Source organism: Bos indicus x Bos taurus, chromosome 29 (assembly GCF_003369695.1).
Source record: "Bos indicus x Bos taurus breed Angus x Brahman F1 hybrid chromosome 29, Bos_hybrid_MaternalHap_v2.0, whole genome shotgun sequence".
Lineage (NCBI taxonomy): Eukaryota > Metazoa > Chordata > Mammalia > Artiodactyla > Bovidae > Bos > Bos indicus x Bos taurus.
In genome coordinates, this window is record NC_040104.1 from 14,615,183 (window position 1) to 14,640,252 (window position 25,070).

The 25,070-nt window shown below is 42.4% G+C and overlaps 1 protein-coding gene and 1 long non-coding RNA gene across 6 annotated transcripts in view; one reads left to right on the plus strand and one right to left on the minus strand.

Moving 5' to 3' along the window:
- Positions 1 to 6,403: 6,403 nt before the first annotated feature.
- Positions 6,404 to 11,525, minus strand: LOC113886468. The gene is made up of 3 exons (XR_003509447.1): positions 11,082 to 11,525; positions 10,090 to 10,255; positions 6,404 to 6,443 (listed from the first exon to the last, which is right to left on the minus strand). It is a non-coding gene; the product is annotated as an uncharacterized LOC113886468 (long non-coding RNA).
- Positions 10,369 to 25,070, plus strand: part of ZBTB44 (zinc finger and BTB domain containing 44) — a 59,256-nt gene continuing 44,554 nt past the window's right edge. For 2 of the 5 annotated variants that reach the window (XM_027532674.1, XM_027532675.1), the window contains exon 1: positions 11,720 to 12,122. The gene's annotated coding sequence lies outside the window, so the exon portion shown is untranslated. Of the gene's footprint in view, positions 10,850 to 11,585; positions 12,123 to 25,070 lie in introns of those variants that run through there. The other 3 variants (XM_027532673.1, XM_027532672.1, XM_027532676.1) reach the window with 3 other exon arrangements.

Here is a 25,070-nt window from a genome sequence, read left to right on the forward strand (position 1 = left end):
AGGGGGCTGAGAGCAGACAAAAGCATGAACGGCAAACCACTAAGACCAAATCACGGTCTTCTTCCTTGAATTAAAAAAAAAAGTTAAACCACCAATTTGTGTTCTGACAATGAATTGCATTTTAATAGTTTCATCTTAAAGAACTAATGAGTCTTCAAAAATCAAAAGGAGGGACTTTGTGGATATTCTGGAGTCCTGCAGAACAGGTAAGTCTACTGAAGCACAACTTTCTTCCCTGAGGTCACAGGTCTTGGGACACTCCCATACTACTATCTGATAAAACTGGCCTCCAGATTAATTTATTTCATAATATTTTATTAATCATGATTAATTCATTAAACATTTATCAAATACCTATTAGGGGCTAGACAGCTGGGCTCTGGGATTAAAGTGGTGAATGATGAGTGCCTTACAATGGTAATTAGAAGTGTTGGAGAAATGTGGGGTGCTCTAAAAATCTATAGCATAAGATCCAACACAAGCTGAGGAACCAGGGGAGGAGGTCTTTAAAGAGTGACTGTCAAAAAGAGAGCTGAATTCCATTTATGTGAAATGTCCAGAAGTGGCAAATCTGTAGACACAGAAAGTAGACAGGTCAGTGGTTGCTTGGGTCTGAGAAGCTGGGGAGGAAGGGAGAGTAACTTCTAATAAAAGTTTCTTCCTAGGGTGATAAGAAGGTTCAAAGATTGACTGTGGTGATGACTGTCAAATCTGTGCATGTACTAAGAAACACTGAACCGTAGCTCTTTAAATGGATGAACTGTATGGTATCTCAAAATGTTCATTGTTGTTCAGTTGCTAAGTCGTGTCCCACTCTTTGCGACCCCATGGACTGCAGCACATCATTTTTTCCTGTTCATCACTATCTCCCAGAGCTTGCTCAAACTCGTGCTGGGTTGGATGAAGCACAAGCTGGAATCAAGATTGTCAGGAGAAATATCAATAACCTCAGATATGTAAGTAACACCATCCTTACGGGAGAAAGTGAAGAGGAACTGAAGAGCCTCTTGAAAGTGAAGGAGGAGAGTGAAAAAGTTGGCTTAAAATTCAAGATTCAAAAAACTAAGATCATGGCATCCAGTCCCATCATCTCATGGCAAATAGATGGGGAAACAATGGAAACAGTGACATACTATTTTCCTGGGCTCCAAAATCACTGTAGATGGTGACTGCAGCCATGAAATTAAAAGACACTTGCTCCTTGGAAGAAAAGTTATGACCAACCTAGACAGTATATTAAAATGAAGAGACATTACTTTGCTGACAAAGATCCATCTAGTTAAAGCTGTGGTTGTTCCAGTAATCACATATGGATGTGAAAGTTGGGCTATAAAGAAAGCTAAGCACCAAAGAATTGATGCTTTTGAATTGTGGTGTTGGAGAAGACTCTTGAGAGTCCCTTGGACTGCAGGGAGATCAAACCAGTCAATCCTAAAGGAAATCAGTCCTGAATATTCATTGGAAGAATTGATGCTGAAACGGAAACTCCAATACTTTGGCCCTTGATGGGAAGAACTGACTCATTCGGAAAGACCTTGATGCTGGGAAAGATTGAAAGCAGGGGGAGAAGGGGACAACAGAGGATGAGATGGTTGGATGGCATCACCAACTCGATGGACATGAGTTTGAACAAGCTCAAGGAGTTGGTGATGGACAGGGAAGCCTGGCGTGCTGCAGTCCATGGGGTTGCCAAGAGTCAGACATGACTGAGAGGCTAAACTGAACTGATATCTATTGAGTCAGTGATGCCATCCAACTATTTCATCCTCTGTTGCCCCCTTCTTCTCCTCCCCTTAATCTTTCCCAGCACCAGGGTCTTTTCCAATGAGCTGGCTCTTCACATTAGGTAGCTAAAGTATTGGAGTTTTGGCTTCAGCATCAGTTCCTTCCAATGAATATTCAGGATTTATTTCCTTTAGGATTGACTGGTTTGATCTCATTGCTGTCCAATGAACTCTCAAGAGTCTTCTCCAACACCACAGTTCAAAAGCATCAATTCTTCAGCGCTCAGCTTTCTTTACAGTCCAACTCTCACATCTATACATGACTACTGGAAAAACCAGAGCTTTGACTAGACAGACCTTTGTCAGCAAAGTGATATCTCAGCTATTTAATATGTTGTCTAGATTTGTTATAACTTTTCTCCCAAGGAGCAAGTGTCTTTTAATTTCATGGCTGCAGTCACCATCCACAGTGATTTTGGAGCCCAAGAAAATAAAGTCTGTCCCTGTTTCCATTGTTTCCCCATCTATTTGCCATAAAGTGAAAGGAATGGATGCCATGATCTTCAGTTTTTGAATGCTGAGTTTTAAGTCAGCTTTTTCACTCTCCTCTTTCACCTTCATCAAGAGGTTCTTTAGTTCCTCTTCACTTTCTGCCATTAGAGTGGTATCATCTGCATATCTGAGGTTGTTGATATTCTTCCTGGCAACCTTGATTCCAGCTTGTGTTTCATCCAGCCCGGCATTTTGCATGACGTATTCTGCTTATAAGTTAAATAAGCAGGTGATAATATACAGCCTTGACATACTCCTTTCCCAATTTGGAACGGGTCCATTGTTAAATGTTAGGTTCTGTTGCTTCTTGTCCTGCATACAGGTTTCTCAGGAGACAAGTAAAGTGGTCTAGTATTCCCATCTCTTCAAGGATGTTCCACAGTTTATTGATTGTGATTATTTGATTGTGATCCACACAATCAAAGACTTTAATGTAGTCAATGAAGCAGAAGTAAATGTTCTTTTGGAATTGCCTTGCTTTTTCTATGATCCAGCAGATGTTTGCGATTTGATCTCTGGTTCTTCTGCCTTTTCTAAATTCAACTTGTACATCTGGGAAGTTCTCAGTTCATGTACTGCTGAAGCCTAGCCTGATGGATTTTGAGTAAAATCTTACTAGAATGTGTGCGTGCATGTGTGCTAAGTCACTTCAGTCATGTTCAACTCTTTGTGACCCTAAGGACTGCAATTTACCAGGGTACTCTGTCCATGGGATTCTCCAGGCATGAATACTGGAGTGGGCTGCCATTACTTCCTCTAGGGGAGCTTTCCAACCCAGGGATCGAACCCGAGTCTCTTACATCTCCTGCATTTGCAGGCAGGTTCTTTACACTAGCACCACCTTGTAGGTCAGATAGCATGTGAAATGAGCACAACTGTATGGTAATTTTAACATTCGTTGGCATTGCCCTTCTTGGTACTGGAATGAAAATTTACCTTTTCCAGTTCTGTGGCCACTGCTGCGCTTTCCAAATTTGCTGGCACATTGAGTGCAGCACTTTAACAGCATCGTGTTTTAGGATTTGAAAGAGCTCAGTGGAAATTCCATCACCTCCACTAGCTTTGTTCACTAGCTTTCTAAGGCCCACTTGACTTCACACTTTAGGAGGTCTGGCTCTAGGTGAGTGACCACACCACTGTGGTTATCTGGGTCATTAAGATCTTTTTGTACAGTTCTTATGTATATTCTTGTACTTCTTAATTTCTTTTGTTTCTGTTAGGTCCTTGCTGTTTCTGTCCTTTATTGTGCCTATCTTTGCATAAAATGTTCCTTTGGCATCCCCAATTTTCTTGAAGAGATCTAGTGTTTTCCATTCTATTGTTTTCCTCTACTTCTTTGCATTGTTCACTTAGGAAGGCTTATCTCTCATTGCTATTTTCTGGAACTCTGCATTCAGTTGGGTATATCTTTCCGTTTCTCCTTTGCCTTTCACTTCTTTCCTCAGCTATTTCCTCAGACAGCCACTTTGAGAACCCCATGAACACAATAATGTTCATCAGTTCAGTTCAGTTCAGTCACTCAGTCGTGTCTGACTCTTTTCGACCCCATGAATCGCAGCACGCCAGTTCTCCCTGTCCATCACGAACTCCCAGAGTTCACTCAGACTCATGTCCATTGAGTCAGTGATGCCATCCAGCCATGTCATCCTCTGTCGTCCCCTTCTTCTCCTGCCCTCAATCCCTCCCAGCATCAGAGTCTTTTCCAATGAGTCAACTCTTCACATGAGGTGGCCAAAGTACTGGAGTTTCAGCTGCAGCATCATTCCTTCCAAAGAAATCCCAGGGCTGATCTCCTTCAGAATGGACTGATTGGATCTCCTTGCAGTCCAGGGGACTCTCAAGAGTCTTCTCCAACACCACAGTTCAAAAGCATCAATTCTTTGGCGCTCAGCCTTCTTCACAGTCCAACTCTCACATCCATACATGACCACAGGAAAAACCATAGCCTTGACTAGACGAACCTTTGTTGGCAAAGTAATGTCTCTGCTTTTGAATATGCTATCTAGGTTGGTCATAACTTTCCTTCCAAGGAGTAAGCGTCTTTTAATTTCATGGCTGCAGTCACTATCTGCAGTGATTTTGGAGCCCCCAAAAATAAAGTCTGACACTGTTTCCACTGTTTCCCCATCTATTTCCCATAAAGTGATGGGACCAGATGCCATGATCTTCGTTTTCTGAATGTTGAGATTTAAGCCGACTTTTTCACTCTCCTCTTTCACTTTCATCAAGAGGCTTTTTAGTTCCTCTTCACTTTCTAAAATTCAGCTCAGTAAACTTGAGGCTCTAATTCAGCTTCTTCGAGGATTCCTGAATCAGGTAGTAGCCCATCTGTTAGGAAAAGTGTGGTCTGAGGGATTGTACAAAATGGAAGGTTTCACAGAAAGAAGAATGAGGGCAAAGGATTTTTAATAAAACAATATGAAGGATTATCTTTAGGCCAGAGCATCTTCTTGGAGAAGGCAATGGCACCCCACTCCAGTACTCTTGCCTGGAAAATTCCATGGACAGAGGAGCCTGGTAGGCTGCAGTCCATGGGTTCGCGAAGAGTCGGATACGACTGAGAGACTTCCCTTTCACTTTTCACTTTCATGCATTGGAGAAGGAAATGGCAACCCACTCCAGTGTTTTTGCCTGGAGAATCCCAGGGACGGGGGAGCCTGGTGGGCTGCCGTCTATGGGGTCACACAGAGTCAGACACAACTGAAGTGACTTAGCAGCAGCAGCAGAGCATCTTCTTCTGTGGGAGAGAGGGATAGCAAGGGTGTTACCATGCAGACTGCTTGTCTTCCTGGGGTGGGATGGGGTGGGGAATCGAGCAGGTCCATATGACAGACTGCCTCACTAGTGTTGACTTCAGACTTTCAAGTTCAGTTCAGTCACTCAGTCATGTCTGACTCTTTTCGACTCCACAGACTGCAGCATGCCAGGCCTTCCTGTCCATCACCAACTCCCAGAGTTTACTCAAACTCATATTCATTGAGTCGGTGATGCCATCCAACCATCTCATCCTCTGTCGTCCCCTTCTCCTCCTGCCTTCAATCTTTCCCAGCATCAGAGTCTTTTCAAAGGAGTCAGTTCTTCACATCAGGTGGCCAAAGTATTGGAGTTTCAGCTTCAACATCAGTCCTTTCAATGAATATTCAGGACTGATTTCCTTTAGGATGGACTGGTTTGATCTCTTTGCAGTCCAAGGGACTCTCAAGAGTCTTCTCCAACACCACAATTCAAAAGCATCAATTCTTTGGTGCTCAGCTTTCTTTATGGTCCAAGTCTCACATCTATACATGACTACTGGAACAACCATAGCTGTGACTAGACGGATTTTTGTCAGCAGAGTAATGTCTCTGCTTTTGAATATGCTGTCTGGGTTGGTGATAACTTTTCTTCCAAGGAGCTGCTGCTGCTTCTGCTGCTAAGTCCCTTCAGTCGTGTCTGACTCTGTGTGACCCCATGGACTGCAGCCTACCAGGCTTCTCCATCCATGGAATTTTCCAGGCAAGAGTACTGGAGTGGGTTGCCATTGCCTTCTCCATTCCAAAGAGCAAGTGTCTTTTAATTTCATGGTTCCAGACACCATCTGCAGTGATTTTGGAGCCCCCAAAAATAAAGTCTCTTTCTGTTTCCCCATCTATTTGCCATGAAGTGATGGGACCAGATGCCATGATCTTAGTTGTCTGAATGTTGAGTTTTAAGCCAACTTTTTCACTCTCTTTCACTTTTTATCAAGAGGCTCTTTAGTTCTTCTTCGCTTTCTGCCATAAGGGTGGTGTCATCTGCATATCTGACGTTATTGGTATTTCTCCCAGCAATCTTGATTCCAGCTTGTTCTTCAACCAGTCCAGCATTTCTCATCATGTACTCTGCATATAAGTTAAATAAGCGGGTGACAGTATACAGCCTTGATGTACTCCTTTCCAGATTTGGAACCAGTCTGTTGTTCCATGTCCAGTTCTAACTGTTGCTTCTTGACCAGCACACAGATTTCTCAGGAGGCAGGTCAGGTGGTCTGGTATTCCCAACTCTTCAAGAATTTTCCACAGTTTGTTGTGATCAACACAAAGGCTTTGGCACAGTCAGTAAAGCAGAAGTAGATGTTTTTCTGGAACTCTCTTGCTTTTTTGATGATCATGGATGTTGGCAGTTTGATCTCTGGTTCCTCATAGGGGACTGGAATGCAAAAGTAGGAAGTCAAGAAATACCTGGAGTAACAGACAAATTTGGCCTTGGAGTACAGAATGAAGCAGGGCAAAGGCTAATATAGAGTTTTGCCAAGAAAACATACTGCTCATAGCAAACATCCTCTTCCAACACACAAGAGAAGACTCTACACATGGACATGGCCAGATGGTCAATTCTGAAATGAGACTGGTTATAGTCTCTGCAGCCAGAGATTGAGAAGCTCTATACAGTCAGCAAAAACAAGACCGGTAGCTGACTGTGGCTCAGATCATGAACTCCTTATTGCCAAATTCAGACTTAAATTGAAGAAAATAGGGAAAACCACTATTCATGTATGACCTAAATCAAATCCCTTATGATTATACAGTGGAAGTGAGAAGTAGATTCAAGGGATTAGATCTGATAGCCAAGGTGCTTGAAGAACTATGCATGGAGGTTCATGACATTGTACAGGAGGCAGTGATCAAGAACACCCCCAAGAAAAAGAAATGCAAAAAAGGCAAAATGGTTGTCTGCGACTTCCAAACTGGTTGATTAACATCAATTCCCGGTAAAGGTTGAAACTAAATTAGGTCAAGTACTAAATCTAGTTTTGCTATCATGGGCTTCATCAAATTAATGTCAATTGGGTGTGTGGTTTTTCTCTTTAAATACTTATATATGTAAAAGAGATGTCAACTGAGAGGAATTAGCTAAGGAACAAAGTGTATATACACAGAGGGAATCATGTACTCATTGGAGGAAAGTGTGTGGCATTTTGAAGATTCAAAAAAAAAAAATCTGCAGCTGGCACATTCCTTTAAAGAATATAATGAGAATTGAAGCTGAAGTTATATATTGAACAGGCTCATGTTATGTAGCTATGAAAGCCATGACAAAAGTTTGAGATTTTATCCTAAAAACAGTACTCCCAGTGAATTTAAGGTTCTTTCTTTGCAGCAAAAGAATTTACAGACAAGCAGGGAGGTTAAGAAAGTAAGAGCTTATTTAAGAGAAGGGAGTGGCAGAAGACAAAATGGCTAGATAGCATCATAGACTCAATGGACATGAATCTGAGCAGTTTCCAGGAGATACTGGAAGACAAAGACCAACAAAATGTCTGTTTAGTCAAAACTATGGTGTTTCCAGTGGTCATGTATGGACGTGAGAGTTGGACCATAAAGAAAGCTGAGCACCAAAGAATTGATGCTTTTGAACTGTGGTGTTGGAGAAGACTCTTGAGAGTCCCTTGGACTGCAAGGAGATCCAACCAGTCCATCCTAAAAGAAATCAGTTCTGATTATTCATTGGAAGGACTGATGTTGAAGCTGAAACTCCAATACTTTGGCCACTTGGTGCAAAGAACTGACTCCTTGGAAAAGACCCTGATGCTGGGAAAGATTGAAGGCAGAAGGAGAAGGGGATGACAGAGGATGAGACGGTTGGATGGCATCACTGACGCAATGGACATGAGTTTGAGTAGGCTATGGGAGTTGGTGATGGACAGGGATGCCTGGCGTGCTGCAGTCCATGGGGTCTCAAAGAGTCAGAAGCAACTCAGCTACTGAACAACGATGCTCTCAGAGGGCAAACAGGTGAGGAGCTGCTGCCCTGTGTTTCTTTGGCAAGTTGGTTATGAGGGGCATACAAATGAAGGGGCAGAATATTCACTGGGGAAGGAGTCTAGGCACTGTATTCCTTAGAATAAAAATTTTCATCCCAGCTCCATTTTCCTGAGGGGAGGAGGGATTTTTGTCCTTTAGCTTAAATCAGAAGTGTCATCATCACTTCAGAGCAAGATTGGTACTTATCTGCAAGGCTAATTTTATTGTAAGAACACAATGAGCAAGGTCACAGTTGGATGCAGGAGATTCCCGCTTTTCCCCACCTTTCTTTGTCTGATTCCAAGTCACTTATCACCTCAAAAGGGTGGTTTCCTGTCTGTCTGGAGGTTCCTGTTTTTCTTTGTCTGCCCGTGGACCCCCGCTGTTTACAAGCGTTGCAAGATTTCCTGCCACCTGGTCCCTGCCCCCATTCTCTGCTCATACCTAGCTATCTGCTTGCTGTAACAACAGGAAGCCATTGTTGTGTGATACTAAGCATTGTAACTCCCGCTGCCATGCAGAGTGAAGAGAGGGGGCAGTATATTTGGGAAACCAGGTAGTCGGTATTACAATTCTCTGGACACAAGGTATTGGTTGTTGTTAGATTAGGACGGTGGCCATAGGAATGGCTTCCCTGATAGCTCAGTTGGTAAAGAATCCGCCTGCAATGCAGGATACCTGGGTTCAATCTCTGGGTTGGGAAGACCCCCTGGAGAAGGGAAAGGCTACCCACTCCAGTATTCTGGCCTGGAGGATTCCATGGACTGTATGGTCCATGGGGTTGCAAAGCATTAGACATGACTGAGCAACTCACACAGGAGTGGACAAATTCAGCAGGACATGTTGATGGGTTGGAACTGAGATGTGGCAGAGCACTGAAGCTGATGTGCTCAACTGGACAGATGATGAACTGAGAATACTAGAAAAGGTCCAAGTTTCAGGGTTGGGGAGCAAGATTAATTTTGTTAATATACTTAGAACACTAATGAGGGAGCAAGGGTGCTGTGTGCAGTAATGAGTTCTCTACTGGAATTATCTAAGTTGGACCAGAGATCTCTGAGCTATGTGTTCACTGTTTGTGCTTTGAAGTAAGTTGTGGACTAAATAACCAAGTTCCTATTCAGCCCTAATGGTCGGCCACAAGCTAGTGCCATTTCTGCCAGAATTTGGTTCCCCAAACAGTTCACGACTAAAATGAAACCCTCTTCGCCTGGAATTTGAATTCCTCAGAATCACCCACACTAGGTTAATAATTAAAGGTTCCTCATACTGTCTACCTTTGTTTGTTTCACCTGTGTGCAGGATTCAGTTTCACAAAATCCCCCCAGCAGTATTATTTAATCTAGTGTCAAAGAAAGGTGTATATATTCCACCAACCCAAGGACAAGTCTCTACTAGCCCAAGAAGGTGGGAGGCTGCAGAAGCCACAGAAACTGACCCTGCCCAAACCCAAAACAGAGGAGAGGACTCCTACAAAGCTAACCTTTGTATTTTTTCTCACACCCTATCCAAGCATGGCTCAGCTGGTAAAGAATCCACCTGCAATGTGGGAGACCTGGGTTTGATCCCTGAGTTGGGAAGATCCCCTGGAGAAGGGAAAGGCTATCCTCTCCAGTATTCTGACCTGGAGAATTCCATGCACTGTATAGTCCATAGGGTCGCAAAGAATTGGACACGACTGTGCAACTTTCACTTCACTTCATCCAAGCATCTAGCACTGTGCCCTTACGGCCCCACAGCCTTCAGGTAGCCCCACAGTGTGGCCCCACAGATCATCGACTGATCCTCCAGTCCTAGGGTGGGGGTGCAGTGAGAGGATGCTAATTTTCAAACATAAAATCAAAAATAGAAAAGTATAAAAGGGGAGAAGAAATAAGAGAGTAATATATATTTTGTGTTAGGGCTGTCTCCTCAGTCCCCAGGGAAGCAGCAAACACTCCCCTAGTGGTCCTTTATTGATTGTCCTATTAAATGCTCTAGAAGTCGAGGGGATTTGTTTGACAGCTTTATTCCCACCCGATTCTTCTCCAGGTGCTAAGTTGCACACCTACCCTAACACAAGGCCCACCAGGACTTCAGGCTCCTGCCCTTCCTTCAGACTTGCTCTGTTGCTGCTGTTCCTCTAAGGGTAAGCATTTCGCCTTCTTTTCCTTCTGCTTCAAATCTCAGCAGAAAACTTTCTGGGCCTCACTTGCATCTTCCTGACTTTCCTCATCTCTGAAACGGGAATAATAAACACGACGGTGGGAGTAACAGTAAAACTGACCTATTACAATTGTTGTGAGGATTAAACATTACATATACTTGAAAATCTGCTGGAAACCGCAAAAGACTATAAAGTTAGACGTTGTTTTCTGGCTTTTATTTCTAAAGTATATTTCAGTGGTTGGAATGGGTGGGTACCAGGGTGCTGTTCTCTCAGGGAGATTAATGCCAGGCATCGCCAAGCGTTTCAGAAGAAAACGCCACTCTGCTTCAAAAGGGACGTCAAGCCCACCTTGCACAAAGGCTTTTGGTGGTCTTTCGGTGCAAGAGCTGGGGGCGTGGGAACACCATGTATGCAGATGCGGGGCGCCTCGGGAGTCGCAAGCCGCACCCTCTCCGCCCCCGCGCAGGCCTCCGCTCGCCCGGGGCGCGCTTCTTCCCACAGCCCCGGGCGCCCTTCCTCCCCGGCCGCCTGGGGACGATAAGGCATGGGGTCTCGGGAGCTCTAATCCTGGGCGCGATTCTGCAGGTGACGGAGAACTCTCAAGGCCCCGGCAGAACTGATCACTTCGGGGCGTCCGGAACACGCCCTCGTCGGAAAGTCAGGTTAGTGGAGGTGGAACCCAAGGAGGCTCCAGGTGTGGAAGGAACAGGCCTAGATGGGAAGCGGCTCTAGGTGCCCTCGTGTTGGGGGAACGAGGTGGATCTCGCCATCCATTTCAGAGCTGGACGTCCCGCCAGGCGGCCCAGGGACTTTCTAGAACAACCCCATGCGCCGAGGCCGCAGGGAGTCGGAAGCCGGCCGGGCGCGGGAGCCGGCGGGGCTCGCCGTCCTCACCTGTCTGGGGCCGCCTCTCCGCAGGCCTCAGTTTCCGTGTGTGAGAAATGGGCTGACTACGAGCTCACCCCCTCACCAAGAGAAAGCGGCTGGGGTGTTCCGGCTCAGCGCCTCTACAGAAACCACTCGAGAAAACAGAGTCTGTTTCGGTTTTAGTTCAAAGAAGAAAAAAAAAAAAAAGCAATAGCTGTGAACCTTGCCCAGAAATGCTTGTCAGGTTGAGCGAGAAGCCGGCTAAGCGAACGAGCATAGGAAGGACGAATTGGCCAGGTGGCGGGTAAAGGTAACTCGGCACTTGTGAAGATGCACCGGCCGTATCAGCCCCGGCTGTCTCAGGAGACTGAGTCGCCCACGGTTGAAGTAACAGATACCGAGAGCGGCCTCCTCTGCGCTTGCGCAGTACCCGCGTCTCCCCCCCACCCCGAGCTCGCGCCCCACCCCCGAGCTCGCTCGCGCCCCGCCTACTCGCCCTCCCCTTCCCCAGCCCGGCCGCCCGCGCAGAGCATTGTGGGACACAAACAAAGTGCCCCCAAACAGGCTGGAGTGAGCCGAGCGGCAACGGCGGCGGCGCCGGCCCGCACGCGCGCGGCGGCGGCTCCCTCCCAACCTCCCCCTCCCTCCCCCTCACTCCCCTTCCCCTTCCCCACCCCGCCCCGCCGGGAAAACGCGAGCCGTCGCCGCGCTCCCCAAACCGCTGCCTGCCCTCGGCCAACCGCCCCCAACGGCCGCCCGCGCGTGGCTCGCCGGGCCCCCTCGCTCCTCCCCTCAGGCCCCCGGAGCGCTCCCCTCCCTCTGCCTCGCTCTCTCGCACCTCGCAGGGTTGCCGCCGTTGGGGGCTGCCATGCCCCTGCCGCAGGCTGTCCACGGGCCTAGGCGCGGCGGCCCGAGATAGGGTCCCCTCCGCCTCCCGGGGGAGGAGAGAGGCAGCGGGCCGCGCGCTCCGCCCCCTCCCCCCGGGCCGCCGCCACCTCGCCGCCTCAGCCTGGCGGGGAGGAGGAGGAGGAGCAGCAGGCCTCCGGCCTCCGGCACCGCCGCCCGCAGGTAACCGGGAAGGGAGGGCAAGGCCGGCCCTTCCTCGCCGCCCGTGCCCTCGGGCGGCCCCCCATCTGGGTGCTGGGCGGAAGGGAACGCCGGGTCTCATCACCCCCATCCGCCCCGGGAGACATCCCGCAGGTTCCCCTCAAAGGCGTCTAAGCCTTCAGGGAGGAGATTGGCCCTGCGCCCCGCCGTCTGGGAGATTTTACCCCGATCTCCCAGGGCGCCCCTCGACCGCGCGCGCGTGTGCTCAGCACCCTGACCCCGAGGAGGCGGGGTGCTAGCGTCTCACCTGGTCGAGCCGAGACACACAGCTCCCCCCCTCTCCCCTGCTTCTTTTTCTTTCGTATTGGAAAGAAAGGGGTGGCATTTATTTAAAAAACGAAAACCTTTTTTCTTCCCTACCTGGGGCACAGTCTGCGTCTAGTCGTTTTCTGCTGGCCTAACCAGAAAAGGGTTACCTGCGAGTGAAATGATGAGTACGTTAGAAGGAAACGGCATGCTTGTTAGTGGTTTGAAGCTTAACCAGAATTTAGAATAAAGCCTAATAATGGTGTGCCTTATTGGAACTTAATTATAGAAATGAAGGCCAAAGCTTACATTTTTTTCGGCATGTAAGTGAATTATAGATTTTGGTCAAGAAGACATTCTAACTTCCACTTATTTTCTTACTGTTTTATTCGGATAGAGGCTAATACCAAAAGCAGACTTCACAATTTGAGAGCTACTAATAGTTTGGATAGGTAGGTTTTTTTTTTGTCTGGAGAGTTTCAGTTGGAATTACTGCATTTAAAAAAATACTGTGTATATCTTCATTTATACAGTCAGTTGCTCCCATTACTTCCCTTTGACTGCCAATGGATATTTAATTTTACCTGATGTAGTTTCCTAATCATAGAATGTGGCAATAATGAAGGGAATGTTTTATTATATGTTTTGTTACTGTTATTATTGTTAGTCTTATATTTTACAGTGTTTGCATTAATTATGAGAACCTTTTCCATATCTGATCTGATTTGCAGAACAACCTAATGACTTAGATGATATTGAGTTTTACAGGTGAGAGAAACTTAAGTAATGTTAAGTAACTTGCTTTAGGCCACACAACTAGTGATAAAGGTGAGATTTATACCCAGATATGTTTCCAGTGTAGGTGTGTTTTCTACTGTACCTTCAGTACAGGTACACCTTTTTTTTTTTAACACTTATTTATGAAAAATAATCAGTCTCTTTGAAATTGAGGAAAAATTTCAATGAATATCCCAGTACCTAAGTTCTGTGATTGACATTTCTGCCATGTTGTTCCCTCCCTTTCTGTGTGTAATCACTTGAAAGTAAATTGCAAACACCATGACACTCCAATATTTCCTCCTGCGGTTATACTGACCCCAGTATCATTATCAACACTTTTCTAAATTAGCAATCCATATGCAAATATCTGGGGTCTCTTTGGGAAATCAACCCCCACCCCACCCCCCAGCTGTATTCAGTTAAGATTCACACATTGTATTTGTTAATTATGCCTTGGATCCTTTTTTTAGAAGACCAGTACCCATCTCCTTTCATTCTGCCAGTGAACCAAACCACTTGCTTTATAAGAATGCTCCCACTTTGGGGACTTGTCCATTTCCTGATGGTGTCATTTAATGTAATCCTCTGTCCTAATTTTCCTGTTACTGGAAGTTAGGTCTAAAGAAAAGCTAGATTAGTTTAAGGAAAACTTTTATTTGGCAAGAATATTTCATAGATGATGCTATGTACCTATGTACTTTTATGTTACATCATGCTACAGTATTTAGGATACTAAATGTGACCACTTGCTCAAAGTGGTAACTACCAGATTTACTGTAACGGTTTGGTTTGCCTGTTTGTGATTTGTATATGATCTTGGGGTAATATCTTGACCCCAAGCAAACAACCTATTTCTGGGTACCTTTTGCTCTGTGATAGCACCCATTGATGACTGTTGCTTCAATCAGTTATTTTATTGGAGATTTTCTGTCAAGATTTCTTTCATTAACTAGGAGTGAACTGAACTTTCTCCTAAAAATGTTAATGTCCTCCCTTTAGTTATCAATATTCAGGGTAAAGAGTTCGGGAGTTAGTCACCCCCCACTGCGTGCATTGCATAATGGTGGCAAATCAGATTTTTTTTCTTCTTTTTTGTGGGAATACTATGGACTGATGAGTTTTGATTTTTTTTTTTTTAATATAACCGTTACAGTCGTTTTTCTTTTTGATGATCAAACTGTCCCAAATTTGGGCAGTAAAACCCTTTCATGTTGGTTCCTGTGTCTTTTTAATGCTTCTGCTCACCATTAGTCTTGGAACACTCTCTGGTGCAGAATATCCCAGGCTCGCCTTGTTACTTTCCTTGTCCCAGATCTGGAATGGGCTTTTCATCCAAGAAGTCTTGACTCTTTTTAGTGAGAAATGTTGTATAGAAACCAGGATCTAACTGTTTGGCATATTCATACTGCTGGAGTGTCACTGGGTCTAGGCCCTTTGAGAAGGGAGAACAAAAAATGGTGTTTTGCTTGTTTGTTTAAGCAAATTCATAGGGATATATCCAATTCAGATTTAACATAGCAGGTTTTTCTTTGTCTTTTGTCTTAAAAATCGTAGTTCCTAATAAAATGAACATTCTCGCCGTATCCTACTATATATACTTAAAATCATTTCAATATTTTACCAATATCACTACTAGCAGTAAACTTCTGAGTAAAGTTTTAAGATTTCTTTGCGTTTATTCTTGTCGTTAGAATATATTGCATGAAGGCTGTGTAATCAGAGTACTTACTGTGTTCAGAAGTCACTTGAAGTACTTTCTCTGGTTATGCTGCCAATTTGATATGGTTCACTGGTTCCATTTTTTATTTTATGGTTTACTTTTTTTTTTCCCCCAAAAGAAATAACTTTTTATTGCAGTATAGTTGATTTGAAACTTGTTAGTTTCAGGTATACAGCAAAGTGATTCACATATATATATTCTTTTCAAATTCTTTTCCTTTATAGGTTATTACAAGATATTGAATATAGTTTCCTGTACCATACAGTGGGTCCTTGTTGTTTATTTTATATCTAGTAGTGTGTATCTGTTAATCCTAAACCCCTAATTTCCTCCCCGCTTTGGTAGCCGTAAGTTTTGTTTTTGTGAGTCTGTTTCTGTTTTGTAAATAAGTTCATTTATATCACTTTTTTAAGATTCCACATATAAGTGATGTATGATATTTGTCTTTCTCTGTCTTACTTCCCTTAGTATGATAATCTCTAGGTTCGTGGCATTATTTTAGTTTTTTAAGGAACCTCCATACTGTTCTCCATAGTGCCTGCACTAGTTTACCTTCCTGGCAACAGTATAGAAGGATTCCCTTTTTAAATTTTATTTTTGAGTATATAAATTATATGTGCTTAGTCGCTCAGTCATGTCTGACACTTTGTGACCCCATGGACTATAGCCCGCCAGGGGGGCTTGTCCATGGGGATTTTCTAGGCAAGAATACTGGTGTGGGTTGCCATGCCCTCCTCCAGGGGATCTTCCCAACCCAGGGGTTGAACCCAGGTCCCTCAATGCACGCAGATTCTTTACCATCTGAGCCACTAGGGAAGCCCAAGAATACTGGAATGGGTAGCCTATCCCTTCTCCAGAGGATCTTCCCGACCCAGTTATTAAACAGGGGTCTCCTGCATTGCAGGCAGATTCTTTGCCAGCTGAGCTACCAGGGAAGGCCATATAAACTATATACAAGGTTCAGAAGTCAAATATTTTAAAAGTATTTTTAAAGAGGCCTTACCCGAGTTAGTTTTAAAATGTAGTGTTATTTAACTCTGTCATACCTTTTAATATCTAATAGATTCATATATCTTCACTGTAAGAGGATTAACAGTGGACAGAGTGTGTTACTTAACGTGAAGTGATATTGGAGTACATTTATATTTTGCAGTTACATTCCAATTTCTCTGGCAAAGAGAAAGCACTAGACTAATCTTTAGAGGTGAGCAGAGAAGTAGATTTCAGGCTTATTTTTGCAAGCTTTACTTTGAAAAATCACTTTATTGATGGGTCAGTTCTTCATTTTTTTCTTTTGGCCATGTGGCCTGTGGGATCTTAGTTCCCCAACCAGGTATTGAACCTGGGCCCTGGCAGCAAAAGCCTGGAATCCTAACCACTAGGCCACCAGGGAATTCTGAAAATCATGTCTTCAAAGAGGCAGACAGTTGATACAGTTTTATAAATCCATTTACTTATATGTAACACAACAGAACTGACATACATATGCTATCTGCAGATATAAAAGGTATTTGGATGTGTGATCAGTGAAGATAGTACTTTTTTTTGATTGGGCAAAATGTGATAGAATCTATAATTATGCCTTCAAATGAAGATTTAAGAAGGAGCAGTCAATGGTTGTCTGAAGTGAGAATACAATTACAGAGTTTATCAGCTGCCTATCACCCAGGAAAAGATGAGTGCACGGTGTGGTTCCCTCTGAACACCACCACTGCTTTTGTTAACAGAGCAAACATTCTTCCTCAGGGAACGGAGTGGGGAAATGAACAATGCTTATGCATTGGGCCCATTTGCCTTTATCCTGTCTTTAATCTTGGTAAAATATACTGCTGAAGATTATTAGGAAACACAAAGTGATGAAAAAGTGCCACAAACAGTAGCATAGGTGTATATTCTCACACATAGCAGCTGGAAACTGTTTTGGTAGACTGAGTGGGCTCATACAGTTATGAGAATTGCCAGCATTTGTTGAGCCTTTCAAAAAGGTATCACCATGCTAAATATTTCATACATCATCTCATTCAGATCCTACTTTAACCCTTTGTTATTGCCACTTGTATCTTTGCAAATAAGTAAAGTGATATCCAGGCGTCAAACTAAAGTCTGTCTTTGGTGTTGCACTTAACACATTACTGCATCTCACAATTAAATGTGTCATAAAATTGGATATATTTTCATTCAGCATGAATCACAAGAAATACATGACTGACATTAGTCCTACCGCAGCACTGAAGATTGCATCTGAAATTTTCCATAATAAAATGTTGGAGGTTTTAAACTTTGAGGAAGTCTTTTTAGCCTTGTAAAGGATAGAATTCTCTTGTTACTGAAAATGGGGAAGCATCAGAGATTATTGTAAAGGGATTTCATATTGAATATATGTGTGTGTATATATATAAATACATATCCCCCCCCTCACCGTGGTTTCCTGGCATTTTGTAGACTACAAGTGAGCATATCTTTATATATGCTATAATGGGATGTCTTAATGCATGCAGCCACCACATTCATGATTGAAACAGTTCTTCTTGTATCTTGACTGATTTCTTGAAATTTATCTCCTATTAAACTGAAAGCCACTTTCGTTTTTTCCTTTGTTCTTTATATCAGAAATACTTCACTCCATAATGAGCTGGAAATCTCTGGATTTTTAGTCATGGCATCTAAAAATAGTGATTGTTTATGTGCCTTTAAAAAGATAAAGATACATTAAATTTATATTACAGTCCTGCTTGATGGACACTTTCTTCACTAACATTATTATTAGTGCCAAAGGTGACTTCAGCCAGCACATTTTTACATAACTGATTCTGGAGTAAATCACTGACTTACATCATTGTGGTCCTTTGCATTGATAATTCTGTCTTGCTGCTGCTGCTAATTTGCTTCAATCGTGTGCGACTCTGTGCGACCCCATAGATGGCAGCCCACCACGCTCCCCTGTCCCTGGGATTCTCCAGGCAAGACTACTGGAGTGGGTTGCCATTTCCTTCTCCCATGCATGTGTGCTAAGTTGCTTCAGTCGTGTCTGACTCTGTGACCCTATGGACAGCAGCCCACCAGGCTCTTCTGTCCACAGGATTCTCTAGGCAGGAATACTGGAGTGGGTTGCCATTTCCTTCTCCAAATTCTATAGAGTGAAAATTGATGAATGAAACTAATGTCTCAGTTTTCTAGGAGAACATCATTTGTTTCCATATTGAGTATTCTTCCATTTTAGTAATGTATACCTTTAAAAAAAACCTTAAAATTACAAATGTTTGATACCCCAGTGTCAATATTCTATACTGTTATCTGTCTATAGGTATTAAATGGTGTATGTAGGTTTTGTTTTTTTTTTTAATGTTGACATGATTTGGTTTTAACAGTTTTTGATGCAGTCAGCTTACAAACAACTTGAGGTTACATATAACCAAGAGTTTGAATCTTTGGAATCAAGATTTTGTGGAACTACTACCCTCTGGCTTCTGAAACAATGTAATTGTTTGTAAAAATGATTTTCCCTTGATTCACATCTTAACCTAAGTATCTGATTATCACCTACTGTTAGCAAGCAAGCTTGTTCAGAACTTTGTTGTTTTTTAGTTGATGAGTCGTGTTCAGAGCCTTTGTAGCTCCTTGGACTATAGCTCCATGGGCTATATAGCACACCAGCCTCTTCTTTCCATGGTGATTTTTCAGGCAAGAATACTGAAGTGGGTTGCCATTTCATTCTCCAGGGTATCTTCTTGGATCAGGGATTGAACCTGTGTCTCCTGCACTGGCAGGTGGATTCATACTACTGAGCTACCAGGTTAGCCCCTATTTGGAACTATCCTCTATTAAATGTGGCATGTTTAGTTTTGTAGGCTGGATAATTTCATTAGGCTCATGAGTGGGAGGATTATTCCAACTATTTTGGGGAAGGGGCAGAGAGTTCCAAGAACTGGGCCACTGCCCACTTTTTGGGCTTTATAGTCAGCCTTGGAACTATCTTGGGGGCTTCCCAAGTAGCTCAAATGGTAAAGGAACTGACTGCAGTGCCAGAGATCTAGGTTCAGTCCCTGAGTCAGGAAGATCCCCTAGGGAATGGCATGGCAACCCACTCCAGTGTTCTTGCCTGGAAAATCCCATGGACAGAGGAGCCTGGCAGACTACAGTCCGTGGGGTCGCAAATAGTTAGACACAGCTAAGCAACTCACACACACAGACACACACACACTTGGAACTATCTTGGCGCCTGTGGATGTTTAATTTAGCGTGCTGATTGTTATAGTGAGTGAGGCTTAGTGTCTAGTGGAAGTAGACTTGTCTGCCACCTTGGACCTACTTGCTTTATGTCATGTCCTCGGGCTATGTCGTTCTTTTAAAGGCTGTGCCCTGCCACCTTCCCTCCTGTTTCACATTTGGAGTGCTTCCTAGGCGGGAAGTGAGCTACTTTAGGGTAAGTCACTCTGGTGTATACAGCTGGCCTCAATTTGGGCTTTCTCTCAAGTCAATTTGTCTTGCATTTGATTGGCGTACCCTGTTGAAGAGAGGAATTGTTAGACTGCCTGATTTGGGAACCGGTTCGTTTGCTTTTCCAGAGCTAGGCTTGCCCATTTGTTTGAAGGCCTCCATTTGGGAGTGGAAGTGGAATTTTAGACCACACCTCTTCTGCTTTTCTGTGTTACCGTAGCTTAGTTGTTGTTTATGTTTTTGTGTATGTCACTTTGGGATAAGCTACATATGGTCCTTTTTTTCTGGGCTGCATTTCGTCTGATTATTTCTTTGTGGGGCAATGTGTTTGTTGTTTGTATGTGTGTTAGTACCTGCGTTGGCCAGTTAAGACATCTTTGGTGAATAACAGGTCTGGGATGTGACAATACCAACTTTCTTATTGCTTAGGTTTCGCCTGTGGTGGTCCATTGGTTAGGATTTTCCCTTTTGAACTATCCTTGGTCATTCGTTCAGCTTTATCTCTGATGGGACATTGGTTGGAATTCTCCCCTTTTCGGTGCTAGGGAACTGTGACACTGAGAGAACAGTTTGAATTGCTGTTTGCTTGTTAATTGGTGACACCAGCCGTGGATAATCAAGTGTAGATGATCAGAGTTTTTACTTCATCTTACAGTCCCCCGGGGTTATTTGCAAAACTTAAGAGATCTGTAGCTGTGCTTTGTAAGTGAAAGAAAATGTATCAATCAATACTCCCTGAGATCTGGAAGGCAAAGGCCCCTAATAGATTGACTATTTTGTCAAAGTGTGTCTTTCGCAGTTGCTTTTATCTTGAGGGTATGTGTGTGTATGTGAATGAGTGTCTTGGTACCTGAATCCAAATCTCTTTTTCTCATTTTGCTGAAAGAAGACTTGTGAATGTGAGTGGATGGTATGTATTACTGTATTTGTTTAAACTGGCTTGTTAGTGTAATATCCTCAAGGTTCATCCATATCATAGCATATATCAGAATTTTCTCGCTTTTTAAGGCTAAATAATATTCCATTATATATATATATACCACATTTTGTTTATCCATTTATCTGTTGATAGATATGGGCTATAGTGAATAATGCTCCTGTGAACATTCATGTTACAAGTATACAAGTATATGATCATGTCTCTGCTTCCAGTTCTTTGGCGTATATACCCAGAAGTAGAATTGCTGTATCACATGGTAATTCTGTGTCTAATTTCTTTGAGTAACAGCCATAGTATTTTACATAGTGTCTATACTTACATTCCCACCAACAGTGCACAAGGGCTCTTTATCCACATCCTAGGCAACACTTATCTTCTGTTACTTTGTCTTTTATAGTAGTCATGTTAATGAATGTGAGATGGCAAAGTGTGTGGGGATAGGTCATTGATTTCTAGACCGTCTTCTCTTTGTGTACATTTAAAGCTATAAATTTTACTCTAAGCACTACTTTAGCTGCATTCTACAAATGTTGATAATGTTGTATTTTCATTATTACTCAGTTAGAAATACTCTCCAGGGATTTCCATGTCAAGTCCAGTGGTTAAGACACTGTACTTCCAAGGCAAGGGCCATGGGTTTGGTCCTTGGTTGGGAAATTAAGATCCCACATGCTCTGTGGCAAAAAAAAAAAAAAAAAGAGACAAAACAAACTTTCTAATTTCCTTTGTTGATTCCTTCATTACTATGGGTTATTTAGAAGTGTGTTATTTAAAATACCTGGAATTTTCTTGATAGCTCAATGATTTCTAATTTTTTAATATGTGATTAGAGAACACACTCTGGGTGCATTCATTCATTGTAAAATTTATTAAGATTTGTTTTATGGTCCAATTGGTGAACATACCTTGTTGCACTTGAAATGTGTACCAATGATTTTGTGTCACTGGTAATACTTTTTGTCATGAAGTATACTTTGTCTCAAGTTCAGTTCAGTTCACTGGCTCAGTCGTGTCTGACCCTTTGTGACCCCATGAATCGCAGCACGCCAGGCCTCCCTGTCCATCACCAACTCCCGGAGTTCACTCAGACTCACGTCCATCGAGTCAGTGATGCCATCCAGCCATCTCATCCTCTGTCGTCCCCTTCTCCTCCTGCCCCCAATCTCTCCCAGCATCAGAGTCTTTTCCAGTGAGTCAACTCTTCGCATGAGGTGGCCAAAGTACTGGAGTCTCAGCTTTAGCATCATTCCTTCCAAAGAAATCCCAGGGCTGATCTCCTTCACAATAGGGATAGCCAGTTCTTGCCTTCCAGTACTTACAGTTTGCATGGTATATCTTCTAACATACCTCTTTGGTTTTTTATTTAAAGTAGATTTCTTATATAAAGTGCATGTAGTTGGGCTTGCTTTTTCAGTCCTGTGATAGTGATAGTGAAAGTTGCTCAGGCGTGTCTGAGTCTTTGCGACCCCATGGACTATACAGTCCATGAAATTCTCCAGGCCAGAATACTGGAGTGGGTAGCCTATCCCTTCTCCAGGGGATCTTCCCAACCCAGGAATTGAACCAGGGTCTCCTGCATTGCAGGCAGATTCTTTACCAACTGAGCTGTCAGGGAAGCCTAGTCTCTCTTCTTTTTAGTTGAAATGTCTGTTAGTCCATTAAAATTTAATGTAGCTATATTTTACAGTATTTCGAAAAACAGACACATATTTGTCTGCTCCCGCTGCTCTAGCAAAAGTACCACAACCCGGATGGCTTAAAGAGAAAATTTTGTCTCAGCTCTGAAAGTTAGAAGTCTGAAATCTTGGTGTTGGCAGGGTTGGTTCCTCTTAAGGGAAGGAACTTTGCAAGAGAAGGAGCTCTTCTTGGCCTCTCTCCTTGCTTTTGCTTGTGGCAGCATAATTTCAGTCTTAACATGGCCTCTGTCTTTGAATTTTACTTTATATAAGTACATCCTAACTACCTCAGTTTAGTTTGATTACTTTTGTAAAAAGCCTGTTTCCAAATAAGGTAACATACTCAGGTACTGGGGATTAGGATTTCAACATATCTTTTAGGGGATACGCTTCATAAGACAGCAGTGCAAAAGTGTTTTAGGTAAAGTCACTAGTGTACATATTTTAAAGCACGCAGAGTAGGACTTGGTATGAACACTTAAAAACTCTTTAGGGAAATACAGAGCTCTTTAAATGCTAATTGACTATAAAAGTGACTTAAATTTGACTTGCTTATTAAGGATCCAAGAGACTGAAATAAGATATACCCTTTCTTCAGGCTTTCTTTTTAGTAAAAAATGATTTGATGTTAATTGCTAGTATTCCTTAAGTACTGTGGTTGAATTCTTGTAAATGGCAACTTCTAAGTTGGGGACAAGGGACTGAATCTGTGTTTTTTAGTCAGATCTTTCTTCAAATCCTGGTTTTATTACTTCTATTTCCTCCTTTTAACTGGATCTTAAAAATTCTTTCCTGAAAATTGTGACCACGGTGAGATAAAGACACTTGGTGGGAGTTACTCAGTGTATATTAATGTATTTTCCCTGGATGTAGAAATTAATAATAAGCACAATTCTGGTTACCAGCAATGAGAGGAGTTTCTAATAATGTTACTGATTTTATTGATTTATTGCTTTAACTCCAGGTAAATCTCATTGTTTTTCTCAGAGTGCTGAACTAGAAAACTTAACTCATGGAATAAAATAATTAAAAATTTTACTTGATTAAAAAGTGGCTAGTTATAAAAGTTAAAATGACCTTTTTTTATAACTCAGATACAGTAATTCATTTGGAATTATTTGTAAAAAATAAAGACTTAAGGAAGACCTTTGAGGGTTAAACTGTTGTCAGATAAAGATCACATGCACTTTTATTAGTGTTCATGCTCTCAAATATGAGTACTCATATGAAAAAGTTTAGTACTCCATTCAGAAAAAAAGGTGTGATTCCTTTCATGGAAAAATACAGATACTTGTTTTTGGTTAGATTGACAACATAGTGACAGTTTTTCTTAGAACAAAATTTAAAGTATGAGGCACTGTAGCATTTGTCCAAAACACTTGATTCTAAAGGAAATGATAGTGAAAAACATTTTTTAACAATAACTTTCTGGAGAAGGAAGTTGGTAAGTTGTAATTTTCACTACTTCACTCATATTTCTATGTAATTTGAGCATGAACTTTCTTCTTTCATCCTTGCTTAAACCATGTGTATTGACAAGTTTTCTATAAAATATTTGTATTTTAATTTTATATAAAATTATAATTTTATACTTTAAAATATTTGTATGTTAAACTCCTTAAAATATATATTTTAGGTATTTTGTCTGAAGCTTTATTTTGCTGTCATTTATAATTGTACTTTTATTAATAATATGAGTGAACATAAAAGAATGTGCTTATTCCAAAAGTAAGCACCATAAATCACATTTATTCAACTTTTTTAAAAATGCCCCCTGTCTGTGTTAGGAAGTTAAAGAATATACACAGGCTCAACGTTTTCCCGCAAGTAGCATATGGATCCGTAGGAAAGCAAGATCTGTAGGCACTAATTGACTACCTGTGATACATAAAATGCTAGTTAAAAGAACAGTGATCTTTCTGTGGCCATAAAGAAATGCCCAGTTGAGAACCACTGCACTATGATACGCAATGTTATTGATAAGAGTGTAGCACATGTTAATGGTGTAGACAGAAATGATTAAGAAAATGCTGGTATGTTTACATGAAGACTGCACAAATAGTCATAGCAACTTTATTTGTAATGGCCCCAAACTGGGAACAACTCAGAGTTTGTTCTCTGTTAGGTGACAACCAGACGGTGGTAATTGCACACAATGGAATACTATTCAGCAGAAAACAAGAAGTAACAAAAATTCTGGAGCCTAACAACATAGATGAATCTCAAAATAATTATATCCAGTGAAAGAAGCTAGATGATTCTATATATATTAAAATTCTAGAAAATGCAACTAATCTAAAATGAAAAGCAAATTAGCAGTGGAGGTGAGAGGCTGGTGGGAGAGATTGTGAAGAGGCACAAAGAAAATTACAGGAGTCGTGGAAGTGTACCTTATCTTGATATTCTGACATCTGTGTGAAAACTGACCTGATTGTGTTGCAGGGCCCCTTCCAGGGCCCAAAAGTGGGCTCTTGTCTAACACTTGGAAATGAATTGTCCGAGGAGACACATGTCCTGACAAAGCAAGAGATTTACCGGGAAGGGGCACCCAGGCGGAGAGCAGTAGGGTTCGTTCTGACTCAGGATTCTTCCTGGTGGTGCACCCATTGCTCAGCCAAGATGGATACCACTGAGAATTATCCTTGGAGGTGGTTAGACACATGGTGTCTCCTTTTGACCTTTCCTGAACTCTTCTGGTTGGTGGTGACTTACTAGTTACTTTCTAGGACTAGGACCTCTTGTCATAAAATAACTCACACAAATGGTTACTATGGCGCCTGGCCAGGGTGAGCGGTTTCAGTCTGTGTGCTTCCTCTAACAATTGTACACTTCAAATATGTTTAGTTTTACATCACTTATACTGCAAACATTTATAAAATGATTTTTAAAGAACATGGGTATCATTGATTCCAAATATATACTGGAATTTTCCTTGGAGAGATAGGACATATATCTCATAAACCTAAATCGGTGTGGTGTCACATGCCAGATCATTGGTCAAGACAGAAAATGCTATAGGAGTTCAGGGGAGGAAAGGCAGCATAGTTTAATAGTAAAATGAGGAGAGGATTAAAGTCAGAGTGTCTGATTTTTAGGCCCTGTTAGGCCAC